This window comes from Biomphalaria glabrata, chromosome 13 (assembly GCF_947242115.1).
Source record: "Biomphalaria glabrata chromosome 13, xgBioGlab47.1, whole genome shotgun sequence".
Taxonomy (NCBI): Eukaryota; Metazoa; Mollusca; class Gastropoda; family Planorbidae; genus Biomphalaria; species Biomphalaria glabrata.
Window position 1 is genome coordinate 11,701,548 of NC_074723.1, and position 12,263 is coordinate 11,713,810.

The 12,263-nt window shown below is 37.2% G+C and overlaps 1 protein-coding gene across 1 annotated transcript in view; it reads right to left on the reverse strand.

Annotated features, from left to right (window-relative positions):
• LOC106074337 (uncharacterized) overlaps positions 1-2,194 on the reverse strand; it is a 435,581-nt gene extending 433,387 nt beyond the window's left edge. The window contains exon 1 of the mRNA XM_056008524.1: positions 2,183-2,194. The gene's annotated coding sequence lies outside the window, so the exon portion shown is untranslated. The remainder of the gene's footprint in view (positions 1-2,182) is intronic.
• Positions 2,195-12,263: the final 10,069 nt, after the last annotated feature.

Consider the following 12,263-nt stretch of genomic DNA (forward strand, 5'->3'; position numbering starts at 1 on the left):
GGTAGATAAAATGGTGTCTCGAGCGAAATAAGGAGTAGACTCATTGGTAAAGGAGCAGTTGCCTGTAGACTTGGTAAAGAAGTTGTGTGTCTGCACAAACAGTGGTGACGAAGACGCTGGGGATTGGTGCGCCGTCTGTGTCTGTGTTGTGGGCAAGTCTTGTTGTTGTAACTTTCAAGACGAGAAACGTGACAACGATTGCTGTGATGATCTCAACGAGATGTACCGAATGGAACGGAAAGAGACTAATGAAGAAACTGAAGTCTGTTTTGTGCCTGAAGCATTGGTTCCTGTTGTACCTGATACCTGTATCTCAATTAGCCGGACAGATGAAGACAACATTGGGTCTGCGTCTAAGCCTGTAGCTGTAGACCTTAAGGACCTCTGCCTATCTGCCGGTGCTCACGAGGTAAATTCGAAGCTCGAGAATTGCATCCAGAAGTTAAGCATGAACAGTACGTGTGGCGCATCACACAGAGAATTTAGATGCCAAGAAAACCACCAACAAAGTATGTGTACTTCCATCATCATCAACATTGGCATAGACGAATGTCAATCATCCCAGGCTAAATCTGAGCTGGCAAGAGGAAGACATCTTCAACTTGAAGAGACCTATCTCCTGGACGTGAGACTGTTAGCTGTGGGTGACTGCAGCGCATTAAACTTTGTTTGCAACGTTGCTGCATGTGAGCCTGCAGTCTCCTTGGGAAGCGTAAGTCGGGAGGGTCTGCTGAGACAGCGTTTCCGATCAACAGCTGTGCTGAGGAAAACAGTGCTCAACACTGTCTCATTCTGTGTCAAAAGGCCACATCATCGTCTTAACAACAGCCTAGTCAACTGGTGGAAGAGAAAGCGGCACGAAAAGCTCTAAGAAGGGGGCAATGTTATAACTCTGCCATGCGCACCGCAATCCAGGCTAGTGTAGAAAGAAGGTTCGCACTATTAGTGACAAGACTAAGTCGGATGTTGACATTAGAGAGAGAACGATTTCCGCCCAAGTGGAGAGCCTAGATAAAGATGCTGTGCTCAAGACATGTTGTTCTACATGTATTTGTGATGTCTTGTAAATAAATTTCTATGTCTCGTTGAGTTTGCCTCCCTTCAGTTATTACAATATAATAACAAATTTATATAGGTCAGGGATACAAATATTTAGTAGTCATCCTTATTCTCCTTAACTTGCCTTAAGTGCCTTAAGAAGATTTTGATGATACTTCATTTTCTTTTCTAGATCTATGTGCAACCATTGTATTGATTGTAAAATAATGCGCTGTCAAAGTCAAACTTTCAAATTTGGGCCTAGTAATTATAGTAGTATAGTACTATATAGGTGTCCGAATAGCGTAATTAAATATGATAAACTTAAAACTATCAACTATCATAAACTTAATAAAACTATTAACTACTCTGCTAGTCTCTAGCTAGACTCTAAGGAGGTACCTACAGTCTAGGCCTAAAAATTTAGTAAAATTAAATTATAAAAAAGTTTGAATTTGAGTAGATTTATAAATTTAAAAGCGAAAACAGAATCTAATATACAATACTAACTCAATAGTAAACTAATTTAAAAAATTATTCAAGTTGAAGAGGTAATGCCATATTGATATTGGCATATTGTTTATGAAGTTGAAAAGTGGAAGTAACTCTGAAACTCAGAACCATAGATGATAGACCTCTCTACTGGCTATAGACTAGATCTGCAGTGTTACCCAAACTTATTCGACTATTATACAGTGTACCATTTTATAATTTTTGCAACTATAAAATACCCCTAGTTTAAATTGCAACTATGGGAAGAATAAACATAATAAATGTTGTTGTTGTTGTTTTTTTCTAAATCGGCATAACTAATGAGGTGTGACGTTATTATACCCTCTCCACTTTGGCAAACACTAAGATATATACTATATAGTCTTTATAGACTAGTAGCCTATCGGTATACACTCAAGAGCGCTGGTGGATCCAAGGGGGTGGCGGTAGGAACAAATTTTAGTTAAGAAATCACACTATTTGTAGCATATACGAATTTTTTTACTTTTGTTAAAAATGTATACTAATTATTTATAATGCAACCCATTTTTTTTATTCTTTCGACCCCCCCCCCCCCCGCCTTTAGTATGGCCGATTTGATGGGAGGGGGCGATGTATGGCATCAATTCTCCCCCCCCCCCCTTTTTCAACATAAACTTTAGAGTGGGGTGGGCGGTCCAATTTATTTGTGGAAATCACAGCTTATTAACAGAATGAATTAAATATATATCTTTATGATTAAAACTTGTTATTGATCTTTTAACCAATCTTTATATATGTCGTTCCTAGCTCTGTTGGCCAATTGGGGGGGGGGGCGATCCTGTCCTTCCCATTTAAACCCTTTGAGTGGGAGGCGGTCCTATATTTTTGTGGAGAAATCATAGATTGTGAACAAAATTAGTTGAATTACTATCTAATTTTTATATTATGTCGATTTCCTCTTGGCCTGGATTCTGAGTAGTCAAATTCTAGCAATTTTATTTATGTGAATTAAAATCTAAGTAGCAACTGTACAAGTACTAGGTGACTGAAGTAGGCCTACAGTTGTGATTGACTATTATATAGCTTAGGCTTATCAGGAATTGAATGCTGACCATAGTAATGACACAAGACGCGCAGAAGTCGGGTTTAATTGGGCATTTCCTTAGTGACGTACCAGTACTTAACTTAAAATTTAAGTTAGAACAGAAATAGATTAGAAACGATTAACGGACGAACAAGGACGAAAAGACCGACTTGTAGTATTGTTGTAACCCAGCCTTGCACCAGTGCTTGAGGTGCGCACCAGCGCACTAGTGAACGTAAACAAGAAGGACTGTTGGGAAGCCGGCTAGAAGTCATGGGAGTCTGAACAGTCTGGTGCTGAGTGCTGTCCTGTGTGATACTAGGAAACTGTTTGGGAGACCTGGAGCGACACTGGGAAGTGTGTCGGTGGTCTGTTCTGTGTTCTGGTATAAAGTAGGACTCTTAGAACTTAGACATATTACTCCCTGTGACTTTATAGCAGAAGTCCAAGTCTAACTAGTTACTATTACCCGTACCATTTGTCGATGCTTCATTTTGCATTTATCATAAATAAATACATCGTTTACTCTTGTCAACCTGTCTTTCGTTGAGTGCCTGCCTTAGAGAGATACAACAGTATTAAAGACGCAGTGGACTGTGCCCTCATTCTGTAATAAACTGTTGTTCAAGTTATTAACTGGATTTCTTCAGTATATAGGCTACTGTTTTCTTGTTCTGTTGGAGGTTGTTTTTATTGAGCTCGCATATAACATATCATCTACACTACAGTCCACTCGATCTACCAACCAACACCTCACTACCATCGACACCAATTGTACGTGCACCCCTCTGAATTCTGAGTAGCCAGTTTTTGTATACCTTCAAATAATTTTTTTTTTTTGCCTTGGAGGGCGAATACTAGCCAGCTGTTTTTCGATTTGATTTTTAACTAAAAGTTACTTGAAGAGTGCAGTCCACTTGGTAAATGTAGGCCTATTCACGTCTTGCGGAGTTGCGGTCAGTGTTAGCGCTCGATAAAACAGCAAATTAATTTTCTTTTAAATACATCCACCAGTTTAGGATAGAAGCACTAGCGGATCTAGAACTTTGAAGTGGGGGGTGCGATTTTTTTTCAAACCCTAACGCCCAGTAAACCATAACCCTATGCATAAACGTGCGTACACACACACAAACACACACACATATACATACATATATATATATATATGTTTATATATATATATATATATATATATATATATATATTAGAATTATAAAAAAGCAGCATTTCTCAACCTTCAGCGAAAAACAAAACAACAGGGGCAGCGCTATAAGGTTCTCTTGTGGGGTTCTTGCTTTTTTCACTGCAGAAACGCATTCTCCTGACAAGTACAGCTCTTTATTCATCAATGGATTTCGGGGCGAAGCCCCGACGCAAAAAGTATTTTCTTGCTTTTTTCACTGCAGAAACGCATTCTCCTGACAAGTACAGCTCTTTATTCATCAATGGATTTCGGGGCGAAGCCCCGACGCAAAAAGTATTTTTTTGTTTTTTTCACTGCAGAAACGCATTCTCCTGACAAGTACAGCTCTTTATTCATCAATGGATTTCGGGGCGAAGCCCCGACGCCAAAAGCGTTTTCTTGCATTCTTCACTGCAGAAACGCATTCTCCTGACAAGTACAGCTCTTTATTCATCAATGTATTTCGGGGCGAAGCCCCGACGCCAAAAGCGTTTTCTTGCTTTTTTCACTGCAGAAACGCATTCTCCTGACAAGTACAGCTCTTTATTCATCAATGGATTTCGGGGCGAAGCCCAGGCGCCAAAAGCGTTTTCTTCTTTTTTCACTGCAGAAACGTATTCTCCTGACATCTACAGCTCATTATTCAACAATGGAGTTCGAAGCTATTCATACTTTTAAAAAAGGACCTTTTGAATAATGTTGTACTTGAAAATTATTTTAATATGAATTTATAGGCCCTTAATACATTGCAAAAAAATCCGCTTTGTTCCTTGAAAAGATACCCCACATATTTAGATTTTTGCTTTGGGGATCGCCGCCGAAAAAAAAATTATTCAATAAATAGTATTCAATAAGATTGAGTTGTAAATTGTGAATTATAGTCCCAAATTTATTTAACTAGAAAAATATTAGATTGAGTAAAGGTTGGTAAAAGGCGACTATGAAAACATTATTTGAGTTTATAACTCATCTCAATCATGGCTCTAATACTGAAAAATTTCGTTTGAATTCTAACTTTTCCAATGCAAAGTCTTACTTAAAATAATTATGATAAATTCATGTGAAATTAAATAAACTCTGTCTGGAAATGGGAGGAGCGGTAGAGTGAAAACGATTAATCCTCGCTCCTTTAATAATTTCTGCTAAAGATTGCATTTGGCATTAAAGAATAGGGGTTGGGCGACTCAATATAAGAATTTAATTTATAGTGTATATAAATTATGATGGGGGAAATGCGATTGCATGTATCGCCCCTCCATCCTGGTACAACCCTTTTTCATTTAAATTTACTAATGATACTATTTGAGATTAGATTGTGGTATGACATAATATACAATGGGTCACATATCAATACGTAGTTTATATTATATAGATATTCAACTAATTTTGTTCACAAACTATGATTCTCCACAAAAATAGGACCGCCCCCCCAGCATTCAGAGGGCTAGAGTGGGGAGGGCAGTACATGCAATCGCCCCCCCCCACCCCACCGAATCGGCCAAAATACCAGAAAGGGAGCGACATAATATAAAATGTATATATTAATTCAACTAATTTTGTTCACAAACTATGATTTCTCCATAAAAACGGACCCCCCCCCCACTCAAAGGGTTAAGGTGGGAAGGGCAGAAGAGGTATTCGTCACCCCCCCCCCCTACCAATCGGCAAACAGGGAACGACATAATATAAAGATCGGTTAAAAAAATCAATAACAAGTCTACACGATATAGATATTACATTGATTCTATTAGCAAGCTGTGATTTCTACAAAAAAATTGGACCGCCTCCCCCCACTCGAAAGTGTATGGGAGGGGGGGGGCGGGATTGATACCATCGCCCTCTCCCGACCCCACCAATCGGCCAACATACTAGAGGGGGGGGGCGAAATAATCTAAAAATAGGTTGAAATATAAATAATTTGTATTTATTTTTAACATAAGTAATAAATTCGTATACTACTTGTGTGAATTCTATAATAAAATTCGCCCGCCCCCCCCCTCGGGGGGGGGGGAGTCGGCCGAGTGGGGTGGGGCGATCGCCCCTACCGCCCCCCCCCCCCCCCCCGGATCCGCCAGTGGATAGAAGAGATGTAAGAAAGTTCTTCTCATGCTATTCTCTGAGTCGAAACATTGATTTTGTATCAAGGGAGCACTGGTAGCAGCAAGAAACCAAAATATAGGCCTACCAGCAGCAGCAGCATGAATTTACTGCGTTTCCTTTGTATTTCGGTAATGAAAATGCAGATATCTCAGGCACTGAACAGACGTGTTTGAGTGTTGATGGCGATCGTACTCGAGAAGAATTCATTGGCTTTGTCACTGTCTAATAACGTCATTGTCAGCGAATACGTAATGTACATTTTTCGCAAGGACAAACTTTAAAGCCAATGCTACCATAGCACTCAAAACAGTGTTCAGGCAAGGATTCATGAAAAATATCCAAAAGCAGACCTCGTCCGTTTCGCGGCCCAAAGACTTGTGCTTATATATAGACCCGAATGAAGTTTCAGATATATGTAAAGATATTGATGTTATCAAAAAGATTATCTATTTCTTCCGTAACATTCCGAAGCGAGAACGTTGGTGCTAAGTTTACCTTTTTTTTTTTTTTTTTGAGAGACAAGACTGACAAATACGAATGGACCTCATTGGTGAATGAGGTCCATTCATTCGCGCTTTAAGTCTCAACTTTGAGAAGATCTTTGACTGTTTTTGGCGTATATTAAAATAACGGCTGTAAGTGAAACCAAACTGCGCATGTGCAATCACTGCCTGCTTCTCATGTGTTCCTGAACGATTTTACATGATATTGCAGTCCGTCCATCTTAGCATCAGTGGCCAACAGTACAGCAGCAGTCACATAAATGACATAATCAAAAACCAAACTTAACCATGTTGAGGAACACACCCGACACACACACCGAGTAAAAAACAAATATTTTGATTTTGGAATTACTACAGAAAACGGCTTTACATTCCGTTTCTTGATTCGTTAGTTCCTTAAATTCATTAACGTCTCTCTTTTCAAGCAATAATAATGCTCAGTTCAACCTGTTTTGTCTACATGCTAAAACGATTTAAGAGATGCAACGTAAAGAAGAGTATCAGAACTGCCAGATAAGCGTTCACCGACGGCTTGTCCATCGCCACGAGAAGCCATTCAGTAGTAAAGTTAATGACAGTTTTGGCTGCGTTTGCATTATTTTGTTTGATCGATCATTGGGATATATATATAACAAAAAAACTAAAACAAATTAATTCCACTTATCTTATTCATGGCAAACCAGTATCACAGACTAAAAACGCAAAATACCTAGGTGTTATAATAAATGAAAAACTATCATGGAATCCACATATTGATGAAACTACAAAAAAATCAAACAAAGCATTAGGATTTATTAAAAGAAATTTCTATAAATCAAATAAGAACATAAAACTAAAATGTTACTTAACCTTGGTTAGGCCAATAATAGAATATGCATCCTCCGTTTGGGACCCCTCAACCCAAGAAAACAAAAAACTGGAACAGACACAAAATAGAGCAGTGAGATTCATAACAAACGAATATTCACATTTGACTAGAGTAACACCTTTAGTAAAATCACTAAATTTAGAAAGCCTTCAGGACAGAAGGCTCAAAAGTAAAGTAGCAATCATACATAAAACACTGAACCATAATCTTCAAATACAAAAACAAAATTTAATAGAATACTCTGAAAGACACAAAGATAAAGGCACATTCCTCGTCCCATATGCTAGGACAAATTTGTACAAATACTCCTTCTTCCCTAGTGCTATTAGAGCATGGAATGGGTTGCCTGAGCTAGCCAGGAAAACCAGTGACTTGGCAGAATTTAAGTCATTGGTTAATATGCATGACTAAATGCAAGACGCGTAGGACGTAATCATCTTCTTTTTTGAAGTAACGTCTGTATTATATAAGATAAGATAAGAAGATAAGATATATATATTTATTTATTTATTTGCGTTTATACGTTGGGGTTAGGGTTTGGAAAAAAAGCGCCCCCCTCAAAAGTTCTGTATCTGCTAGTAACACTGAGTGACTTACGCTGAAAGTTTTGATTCGTGCAACATGTCAACCTCACTCTCTCGCCCATCCTTTTCCGGGAGCATAATTTGGCCAAGACGTAGGGGACGAGTTTGGGTGCAGTGGATGACCAAAGACTTTCTGTGTGTCTTGTCCTGCTCTAGACAAATTGGAGAAAGTTTTTAAAGAGCCACAAAATTTGTTCTTGCCAACACTTAATAGTACTCGCATAAGTAAAGTGTTTTGATTTTAAAAAATTGATCTATTTATTAATAAGAAAAAAAATATGTATTTATATATAAGTAGTGTTTTTCACAAGAAATTAGATAATATATAACGCTTTGAATGTCTTCTACAAAATGAACTACTGTTCAAAACATACCATTCCTCTACCAAAACAAAGGCTGGGTTTCCTTTCACTTGCCAGTTTTAGATAGGCCTACAGCTCATTTAATTTTGCTGTTATATACTACTACTACTACTAATAATAATAATAATAATAAAAGTAATAATAATAATTATTATAATAATAATTATTATAATAATTATTATAATTATAGCCTAATAATCTTTATTGTCCATAAAATAAAATTTTTGCAACCATTTGTCATTTTCTGATTCAGGCGGATTAATGTATTTTTAAATTTAGAAATGTACTTATTTCATTCAAGCACAATTAAAAGCACCTTACATTTGGAAGCCATCGCACCTAATTGTGAAGAAGGAGGTCGGAATACGGATTCTCCATTTCGTTTAAGAATTCTTTAAACTGATAATGATAGAGTGCTTTTGACAAGATGCTGTTAACAATCTTGATTACTAAATTCATGACCTCAAGTATTTCGGCCGGAAATGTTCAATCACAAGCTTTTCTTGGTGTATTATGCAGTGAAACGTAAGAATTTCGTGGTTTATTTTGCTCCGAAGAATCGTAATTGACCCTTTATTTTTTTCCAATTTCAAACTAGCTTGCAAATAATTTTCATCTACGACCTTGCTACGTAATAGTTCTTCTCTAAAGATACACCAGTGACAAATAAACAAGTTTTGTTTTCAACCGTATGAAGCGGTTACGTTACGTGACAACACAAAACTTTGAGAAGATAATTCGCTTCTCTTTTACTTGAAACAACAAACTTTACGTACCAGCCAAAGAACGCGGTGAAGACGCTAAATTGTCTTGCGTCGAAAGCAAATAAAAACCTACATAGAAACGGCGTCATTCGAGAGATTTCGACGAACTGACGACAGTGACGATGCGTGTCAACGGGAAAGGGGGCGATGAAAAGCGAGTACAAAAGCCGATGAACAGAATCGGTTCCTATTCCGCATGTGGCTCGTTAGCCGCAGGTTGGGGGGAGAATTTAAAAATCCCCCACTTGAGGTACGTCCCCAAAAATAAGTGTTTGTTTTACATTAAATATTAAATATCACGCAAATTGCAAGAGCCTCAAAGATGTCAAGCCCCCGTGCCAAACCCGGATCTAAATGATCAGAAATGTTTAATTCACATAAAAAAGAGGCAATTTGGCTTATGTTTGACCATTATGGACGTAGCCAGGAAATTTTCTCCGTTTTTTTTTCTTAGCACACATGTACGTGATGAATGTTCATTACAATTAGTCCGTTATTTTTTTTCCCAAATATTTTCCAGCCTAGAATATGTTCTTTCTTAAGTATGTGAAATGACAGTAGATTATATATATTTCTCTTACCAGCAGGGGTCTGTGGGAGCGCTGTTCTGTTTTTTTCTTAGACTATTGCTTCAATTTGTTGTAGATTTAGGCCAATATATTAGTTTTATAGAGCCCAGTGACTTGTATCGTTGAGGAGTTGAACCTCAACCCACCCCTCTCGCTATACGCTAATCGAATAAGCATTCGTGTTTGGGACCTCAACCTCAACAGACACAAAATAGAGCAGTGAGATTCATAACAAACGACTAGTCACATTTGATTAGAGTAGCATCTTAAGTAAAATAATTAAATTTAGGAGTCCTTCAGGATAAAAGAATAAAAAGTAGCAATTAGGCTAAACATAGGCCTACAACACTGAACCATAATCTTTAAATACAAAAATCCTAATGAAATACTCAAGATAAAGGCACATTCTTTGTCACATATGCTAGGACAAATTTGTACAAATACTCCTTCTTCCCTAGTGCTATTAAAGCATGGAATGGGTTGCCTGAGCTAGCCAGGAAAACCAGTGACTTGGCATAATTTAAGTCATTGGTTAATAAGCATGACTAAATACATGACGCGTAGGACGTAATCATCTTTTTTGAAGTAACGCCTGTATTATATAAGATAAGACATGCATCATACTCTGGCTATAGTTAAGAAAAAATAGAAATGGAAAAGTGGTTTGATAGCTGGGACAAGTCCAAAAAAAAAACTCGTTGATTCTTGTTGCGCCCAAAAACAGTTTTGAAGTCAACAACCTGAATTGTCCCCCTTCTCCTCTACAGTAAACAGGAGACCCAGGCTGACCAGAACTCAGTCCTGACAACAACACATCCCCTTGGTGGAGGCTGTACAGGCCTGAGCTATTTAGCAAAGTGCAGGACAAGCCACAGTCCTGTTGGATCATATTTCTCACGGCTATGGACACATTTTGACTCACAGTTACCCACTGCAGAGAAGAAGAGGAAACTCTCAAATTATTTTTGACTTCTCAGACTTGTTGATTTCCGTCTCGACAGGTCTGGGAAACCAGGGTTTCTGACCAGGACTATTGCAAGAGAGGATTTTAGCCTCTCAAGCAACTCAAATGGAGTTTGATGATGATGATGAACATGCATGACTAGATTGACCTAATGACACGCGTGGGACGTAATTATTTTTTTAAAAGTATAATGTCTGTAATTTATAAGATAATAGAATTTAGTATTTGTAGTTAGGGAGGCAATGAATTACAACTTTTCAATTTAGAATGTGCAGAAAACTATGCATTTTAGAAGCACAAAGATCTGCTTCCAAAAATTCAGATAAGCAATCGAACATAGTCCAAGTACCAGATTAATAGGCCTACATATTTAGCTAAAACTATAAACTAACATGGAATAATCACTGCCAAAATCAGTTCAAACCAGTGCAAGTGTCCAGCGTATACAAGTTAATTTTAGGTATCCAATCAAAGAAAGAGGTTAAGGGGAAAAAATAGCACACGTCAGCTTCTAGAAGATCAAAGTTACTAAAATAATTATCTGAGAAGGTTCCATGATTCTGGAACGTACGATCAAAGAAAGTATAAATTAGGGGAAAGTCAGTTAGACGGGGTCCTCGCATAGTAGTAGTTCTTGTAGAGCGATGGTCCTCGCATAGTAGTAGTTCTTGTAGAGTGATGGTCCTCGATTAGTAATGGTTATACGTTTGTGATATTAGCGGGTCCATTAGTTAAAGTTTTATAAGTTGAAGTTATACTAAGTGAAGTTTCATGTATCTTTAAGTTTTATTTATGAAGTATCAAGTCAAGTTGTTATTGAATTGAGAAGTTATTTTATGTGAAAGTTGAAGAAGTATTATTAAAGAAGTTTTAAGAAAATACAGAGAGATGTTTCTTTCTTCATTTAATCATTGAATTGTCAAGTTTGATAATATAATCCCCGGCAAATGTGATCGCCACAGTCTGTATTTTATAGGATAATAGAATTTAGTAATTGTAGTTAGGGAGGAAGTGAACCCCAATAACCCCTTGGGCTACGATCATGCTCTAGTTTTTTTTTTTTTTTAAGCAGATGACAAGAGGGTATACAATTCAACTATTAACAATTACTATCATAGAGGAATTAAAGCTTTTTAATTTTGAATGTCCAGAAAACTACAATAGGAATTTTAACTCATAATTACAAATTAAATCTCAAAGACTTAATACTTGTGACAAGAGGGACAATAAGGGTGGCTACCTTTATTTTTTTTATTAGAGTTAGCCCCCTTTATTACTTGATTTAAGTCCCTGTCAATTGTTTACGATGGCCACTCTCTCTTGAGCCTTTCAACTGACCAGTGTATTTTGAATTAAATCTATATACTGTTTAACTCATCCTTGTGTTGTACTATTGTTGTGTTACTCAAGAGGAGTGTGCCGCTGTTGTGGGAAGAGTATTTCGATAATGAGCTAAGTAGATTTTATCAATTTGTTAGTACTAGATCTAAATTGATTTATGTAAATGGTATAGGTCTACTTAGTCTCTTATCCTCTTCTGTATGTTTTTTTTTTGAAAGACATATTTTGTTTAGATACGAGACAGTAGGGTGTCTCATGAATGACGTCATTTCATAGTTAATGTATGTATGATATTATTGTAAACTAATGTAAACCCTCGCTTTGGTTTTTGACATAAAATGTCTCATGAATGACGTCATTTCATTGTTAATGCATGTATGGTATTATTATAAACCATCTTTTTGGTTTTTTGGCATAAGACATTATTGT